The following is a 7,500-nucleotide window of genomic DNA, read 5'->3' on the forward strand; positions in this document are numbered from 1 at the left end:
CACATTACACAGTAACACACTTTACCTCCACTAACTACCAACTAACTACCAACACATTACACAGTAACACACTTTACCTCCACTAACTACCAACACATTACACAGTAACAAACTTTACCTCCACTAACTACCAACACATTACACAGTAACACACTTTACCTCCACTAACTACCAACTAACTACCAACACATTACACAGTAACACACTTTACCTCCACTAACTACCAACTAACTACCAACACATTACACAGTAACACACTTTACCTCCACTAACTACCAACACATTACACAGTAACACACTTTACCTCCACTAACTACCAACTAACTACCAACACATTACACAGTAACACACTTTACCTCCACTAACTACCAACTAACTACCAACACATTACACAGTAACACACTTTACCTCCACTAACTACCAACTAACTACCAACTAACTACCAACACATTACACAGTAACACACTTTACCTCCACTAACTACCAACACATTACACAGTAACACACTTTACCTCCACTACCATCACAACACAGTGCTTCGGTTGTTTATTTAAGTTGGTCTGAATTTCAGCCTTGTAGTGGGATAGTTCTAATTTTTTGGAAAGTGTTATTGATTTCTAATAATAAAATTAGTCTTGACCCAGCTATATCAGTAATAGATATCAGATGAATTTAAGAGCAACTTGAAACTAGTGAAAAGCCTTGGGCACTGAGATAAATTGTTTGACACACAATAAATGTAGGACACCACAGTTTTCAAAACAAACTAATCATGTTTGGGAAAGGAGAGGAAGAGCTCGGGGGACGTGCGGCAGGAAAAGAGATCACGGCTGGTACTGATTTGATATGAGGGATGTTGGGTCAGAGTCACGGCTGTAACCAGGGTCTGAGTGTTAGTGAGGTATAGAGAAAGTATTTTATCAACAAGAAAAGAAACATATGTTTTATCAAACTTTTTTGTGACTAACATAATCATCGAGGGTCCCCTGGAGGTCAGGGCCCCTGTGTGCCCGGTCGGTAATTAGTTTAGTTAGGTGGCTAGACTAATTTACCAATCTGAACATGTTTACAGGTTAATTGAGTGACTCAGTGAGTGGCTTATAACAAGAGGGAAACTGCTGGTGTCTATTCTACTATGCTAACTCTCAACAGTAAGTCGAGATCCTGATTGAGTTACAAAGAAAAGCGTGTTTTTTACTTCAGTGCTGTTTGTCTCTTGTCTGAGCTTAGAGGGAGACCCTCATCAGCCGAGCAAGGTTAGAGACAGAGAGGGAGGTGCCCTGGTCACATGATCTGACCTGGGTAGAGAGAGGGACGTGTCCTGGTCACATGACCCCTCTCCCTGACCCCTGGCTGTGTCTCCCCTCTCTCTGACCCTGTGACCCCTGGCTGTGTCTCCCCTCTCCCTGACCCCTAGCTGTGTCTCCCCTCTCCCTGACCCCTGACCCCTGGCTGTTGCTGCTCCCCTCTACCTGACCCCTGGCTGTGTCTCCCCCCTCTCCCCCCTGACCCCTGGCTGTGTCTCCCCTCTCTCTGACCCCTGGCTGTGTCTCCCCTCTCCCTGACCCCTGGCTGTGTCTCCCCTCTCCCTGACCCCTGGCTGTGTCTCCCCTCTCCCCTGACCCCTGGCTGTGTCTCCCCTCTCCCTGACCCCTGGCTGTGTCTCCCTCTCTCCCCCTGACCCCTGGCTGTGTCTCCCCTCTCCCTGACCCCTGGCTGTGTCTCCCTCTCCCTGACCCCTGGCTGTGTCTCCCTCTCCCTGACCCCTGGCTGTGTCTCCCCTCTCTCTGACCCTGTGACCCCTGGCTGTGTCTCCCTCTCCCTGACCCCTAGCTGTGTCTCCCCTCTCTCTGACCCCTGGCTGTGTCTCCCCTCTCCCTGACCCCTGGCTGTGTCTCCCCTCTCTCTGACCCTGTGACCCCTGGCTGTGTCTCCCCTCTCCTGACCCCTGGCTGTGTCTCCCTCTCTCTGACCCCTGGCTGTGTCTCCCCTCTCCCTGACCCCTAGCTGTGTCTCCCTGACCCCTGACCCCTGGCTGTTGCTGCTCCCCTCTACCTGACCCCTGACCCCTGGCTGTGTCTCCCATGCTTCTCCTCTCTCCCTAACCCCTGACCCCTGGCTGTGTAACCCCTCTCTCTGACCCTGTGACCCCTGGCTGTGTCTCCCCATTCCCTGACCCCTGGCTGTGTCTCCCCTCTCCCTGACCCCTGTCTGGGTCTCCCCTGCCTCTTGCTGCTCCCCTCTACCTGACCCCTGACCCCTGGCTTTGTTTCCTTTGCCTCCTGCTCCTCTCTCCCTGACCCCCGGCAGCTAGCTTACTGTCTTGCTGCCTGCCTGTCTCCCTACCTACCTGTCTTGCTGCCAGCCTGCTGTCTTGCTGCCTGCCTGTCTCCCAGCCTGCCTGTCTGGCTGCCAGCCTGCCTGTCTTGCTGCCTGCCTGTCTCCCTGCCTGCCTGTCTTGCTGCCAGCCTGCTGTCTTGCTGCCTGCCTGTCTCCCTGCCAGCCTGTCTTGCTGCTTGCCTGTCTGTCTTGCTGCCTGCCTGTCTCCCTGCCAGCCTGTCTTGCTGCCAGCCTGTCTGTCTCCTGGTCTGCCAGCCTGTCTTGCTGCCAGCCTGTCTGTCTCCCTGCCAGCCTGTCTTGCTGCCAGCCTGCCTGTCTCCCTGCCTGTCTTGCTGCCAGCCTGTCTGTCTCCCTGCCTGTCTTGCTGCCAGCCTGCCTGTCTTTAGTATCTGTGTCCTTTCTGCAGGCCTAGAAGGCTGTGTTCATCTAAAGAACACACACACACACACACACACACATGTGATTACACACACACACACACACACACACACACACACACACACACACACACACACACACACACACACACACATGTGATTACAAACTCTATCACCATATACCTAAATAGTGCACACACACACACACACACACACACACACACACACACACACACACATGTGATTACACACACACACACACACACACACACACACACACACACACACACATGTGATTACACACTCACACGTGTTTACACACACACACACACACACACACGTGATTACACACACACACACACACACACACACGTGTTTACACACACACACACCCACACCCAAACACACACACACACACACATGTGATTACACACACACACACACCCACACCCAAACACACACACACACACGCACACGTGTTTACACACACACACACACCCAAACACACACACAAAGACAGACATGCACAGACAGGTCAACAAACATATTTCTGAGGCTATGCACCCCATACACACACACACACACACACACACACACACACACACACACACACACACACACACACACACACACACACACACACACACAGGCTATGCACCCCACACACACACACACACACACACACACACACACACAGGCTATGCACCCCATACACACACACACACACACACACACACACACACAGGCTACACACCCACATACACACACACACACACACACACACACACACACACACACACACACACACACACACACACACACATACATACACACACACACACACACACACACACACACACACACACACACACACACACACACACACACAGGCTATGCACCCCATACACACACACACACACACACACACACACACACACACACACACACACACACACACACACACACAGGCTATGCACCCCATACACACACACACACACACACACACACACACACACACACACACACACACACACACAGGCTATGCACCCCATATACACACACACACACACACACACACACACACACACACACACACACAGGCTATGCACCCCATACACACACACACACACACACACACACACACACACACACACACACACACACACACACACACACACACATACACACACACACACACACACACACACACACACACACACACACACACACACACACACACACACACACACACACACACACACACACACACACACACACACACACACACACACACACACACACACACACACACACACACACACACACACACACACACACACACACACACACACACACACACACACACACAGGCTATGCACCCCATACACACACACACACACACACACACACACACACACACACACACACACACACACACAGGCTATGCACCCCATACACACACACACACACACACACACACACACACACACACACACACACATCGTGTTTGTGAAGTTCTTTTAGTAGGAAAAGTAACAAGTCACAGAAAGGAGTCTGAAAGCTTTTTGTCGGTATGATCTGAAACATTTCTATGCGTCTGTATATGAAACTGTGAGAGCAGGAGCCTTACCAGGGCTGGGAGTGAGTGGCTGAATGACAGGAGTCTTGCTGGGAGTGAGTGGCTGAATGACAGAGCCTTGCCAGGGCTGGGAGTGAGTGGCTGAATGACAGAGTCTTGCCAGGGCTGGGAGTGAGTGGCTGAATGACAGGAGTCTTGCCAGGGCTGGGAGTGAGTGGCTGAATGACAGGAGTCTTGCCAGGGCTGGGAGCCCTATTCCCTAGTGGCTGAATGACAGGAGTCTTGCCAGGGCTGGGAGTGAGTGGCTGAATGACAGGAGTCTTGCCAGGGCTGGGAGTGAGTGGCTGAATGACAGGAGTCTTGCCAGGGCTGGGAGTGAGTGGCTGAATGACAGGAGTCTTGCCAGGGCTGGGAGTGAGTGGCTGAATGACAGGAGTCTTGCCAGGGCTGGGAGCCCTGAGTGGCTGAATGACAGAGTCTTGCCAGGGCTGGGAGTGAGTGGCTGAATGACAGGAGTCTTGCTGGGAGTGAGTGGCTGAATGACAGAGCCTTGCCAGGGCTGGGAGTGAGTGGCTGAATGACAGAGTCTTGCCAGGGCTGGGAGTGAGTGGCTGAATGACAGGAGACTTGCTGGGAGTGAGTGGCTGAATGACAGGAGCCTTGCCAGGGCTGGGAGTGAGTGGCTGAATGACAGGAGACTCGTAGGATTGTGTCCCAAACTGTACCCTTTCCCCTATATAGTGCACTACTTTAGACCAGAGCCCTATTCCCTATATAGTGCACTACTTTAGACCAGAGCCCTATTCCCTATATAGTCCACTACTTTTGACCAGAGCCCTATTCCCTATATAGTGCACTACTTTAGACCAGAGCCCTATTCCCTATATAGTGCACTACTATAGACCAGAGCCCTATTCCCTATATAGAGCACTACTTTTGACCAGAGCCCTATTCCCTATATAGTCCACTACTTTTGACCAGAGCCCTATTCCCTATATAGTGCACTACTTTAGACCAGAGCCCTATTCCCTATATAGTGCACTACTTTAGACCAGAGCCCTATTCCCTATATAGTGCACTACTATTCCCTATACCTACAGAGCCCTATTCCCTATATAGTGCACTACTTTTGACCAGAGCCCTATTCCCTATATAGTCCACTACTTTTGACCAGAGCCCTATTCCCTATATAGTCCACTACTATAGACCAGAGCCCTATTCCCTATATAGTCCACTACTATAGACCAGAGCCCTATTCCCTATATAGTCCACTACTATAGACCAGAGCCCTATTCCCTATATAGTGGTACTACTATAGACCAGAGCCCTATTCCCTATATAGTGGTACTACTATAGACCAGAGCCCTATTCCCTATATAGTGGTACTACTATAGACCAGAGCCCTATTCCCTATATAGTGGTACTACTATAGACCAGAGCCCTATTCCCTATATAGTCCACTACTATAGACCAGAGCCCTATTCCCTATATAGTCCACTACTTTTGACCAGAGCCCTTAATTTACCATTTCCTTTGTGCACTGAAATGAATTGCGCCAGCACTCCGAAATCGATATGCCGCCCTGTGTTGCTGCTGCTCTCTCCAGAGCCTCTGGGAAAGGACCAAGGCCGGGGACGCTCTCCTCCTCGCCAGGTGACGGGTTACGAGGCAGGGAGGGAGGGGGGAAGTAAGGGGGACCAGCCTGTTGTATTTTAGGCTCCCAGATGAAATGGAAGCAGAGTTTGTTTCGTCGTAAAAGTTGGAGCAGAGTAAGGAACGCTCCGCAGAACTTTCAGCCGGCGTTGGATGAGGCTTTATGGTTCACAGACATCAAAACAGTTGTGTTTGCTTTAGTTGGTATTCTCCCTGGCATAAGGGAGGGGGGGTAAGGAAATGTGTGAATTATATAAGTCCCATTTGCTCACTCTCTGAAATCCATCGAGGAGAGAGAGATGCCATTTTTGGTTTGACACAAATATACCTAGTTTGTGTTGCTATGCTGTCAGTGTGGCATAGTGAGTTAGCTCATTGTAGGTCATATTGAATAACCCACTGTGGTGATATACTCCTGAGAGTTGTTTTATTGCTGTTACACTCCTGGCTTTGCTCTTGTTTTTTTTTTTTTTGGGGGGGACTTATGAAAGGTCTAACTACAATGTCACTAGAAATGTTTTCTCTAGTTTGAAATAAATGAACAGTAGATAGACAATATCAAAGGCAGGTTTCATGTTAAGTTCAATTGAAGGAGACATAATTTAATCATGGGTCAGCGGGTTCATTAACCCTGTCAGGTACACGTTACAGCTAAACTGAATATGTCGTCTGCTTGGAGACAATACTCTGACTTCCAGGGGGAAGGTAATCTGTGGATGTGCTCTTGAGCAAGGCACTTAACCCTGATGGCATCTGTAAGTGACTCTGCATAGGAGAGTCTGCCAAACTACTGTTCCAGAAGCAATGGCCAGGCTGACAGGATACAGACAAAACAGTGTGAGAATTAGTCCCTGTCTCAGAGAGATCAGTAACCCTTTAGGCCCTGTATCAGAGAGATCAGTAACCCTTTAGGCCCTGTATCAGAGAGATCAGTAACCCTTTAGGCCCTGTATCAGAGAGATCAGTAACCCTTTAGGCCCTGTATCAGAGAGATCAGTAACCCTTTAGGCCCTGTATCAGAGAGATCAGTAACCCTTTAGGCCCTGTATCAGAGAGATCAGTAACCCTTTAGGCCCTGTATCAGAGAGATCAGTAACCCTTTAGGCCCTGTCTCAGAGAGATCAGTAACCCTTTTAGTCCCTGTCTCAGAGAGATCAGTAACCCTATTAGTCCCTGTCTCAGAGAGATCAGTAACCCTTTTAGTCCCTGTCTCAGAGAGATCAGTAACCCTTTTAGTCCCTGTCTCAGAGAGAGAGATCAGTAACCCTTTTAGTCCCTGTCTCAGAGAGATCAGTAACCCTTTAGGCCCTGTATCAGAGAGATCAGTAACCCTTTAGGCCCTGTATCAGAGAGATCAGTAACCCTTTTAGTCCCTGTCTCAGAAAGATCAGTAACCCTTTTAGTCCCTGTCTCAGAAAGATCAGTAACCCTTTTAGTCCCTGTCTCAGAGAGATCAGTAACCCTTTTAGTCCCTGTCTCAGAGAGATCGGTAACCCTTTTAGTCCCTGTCTCAGAGAGATCAGTAACCCTTTTAGTCCCTGTCTCAGAGAG

The 7,500-nt window shown here is 49.7% G+C and overlaps 1 protein-coding gene and 1 long non-coding RNA gene across 2 annotated transcripts in view; one reads left to right on the forward strand and one right to left on the reverse strand.

Annotated features, from left to right (window-relative positions):
* The window catches only part of LOC121846565, a 482-nt gene extending 69 nt beyond the window's left edge, over positions 1 to 413 (reverse strand). Inside the window, exons 1-3 of the long non-coding RNA XR_006083504.1 lie at positions 305 to 413; positions 160 to 263; positions 1 to 77 (exon numbers count right to left, since the gene is read on the reverse strand). The exon at positions 1 to 77 is cut by the window's left edge and continues 69 nt beyond it. This is a non-coding gene — a long non-coding RNA (uncharacterized LOC121846565). The remainder of the gene's footprint in view (positions 78 to 159; positions 264 to 304) is intronic.
* Positions 1 to 7,500, forward strand: part of LOC112241960 (lipoma-preferred partner homolog) — a gene marked incomplete in the record, with an annotated part of 506,285 nt that overhangs the window by 179,029 nt on the left and 319,756 nt on the right.

This window comes from Oncorhynchus tshawytscha, linkage group LG05 (assembly GCF_018296145.1).
Source record: "Oncorhynchus tshawytscha isolate Ot180627B linkage group LG05, Otsh_v2.0, whole genome shotgun sequence".
NCBI lineage: Eukaryota > Metazoa > Chordata > Actinopteri > Salmoniformes > Salmonidae > Oncorhynchus > Oncorhynchus tshawytscha.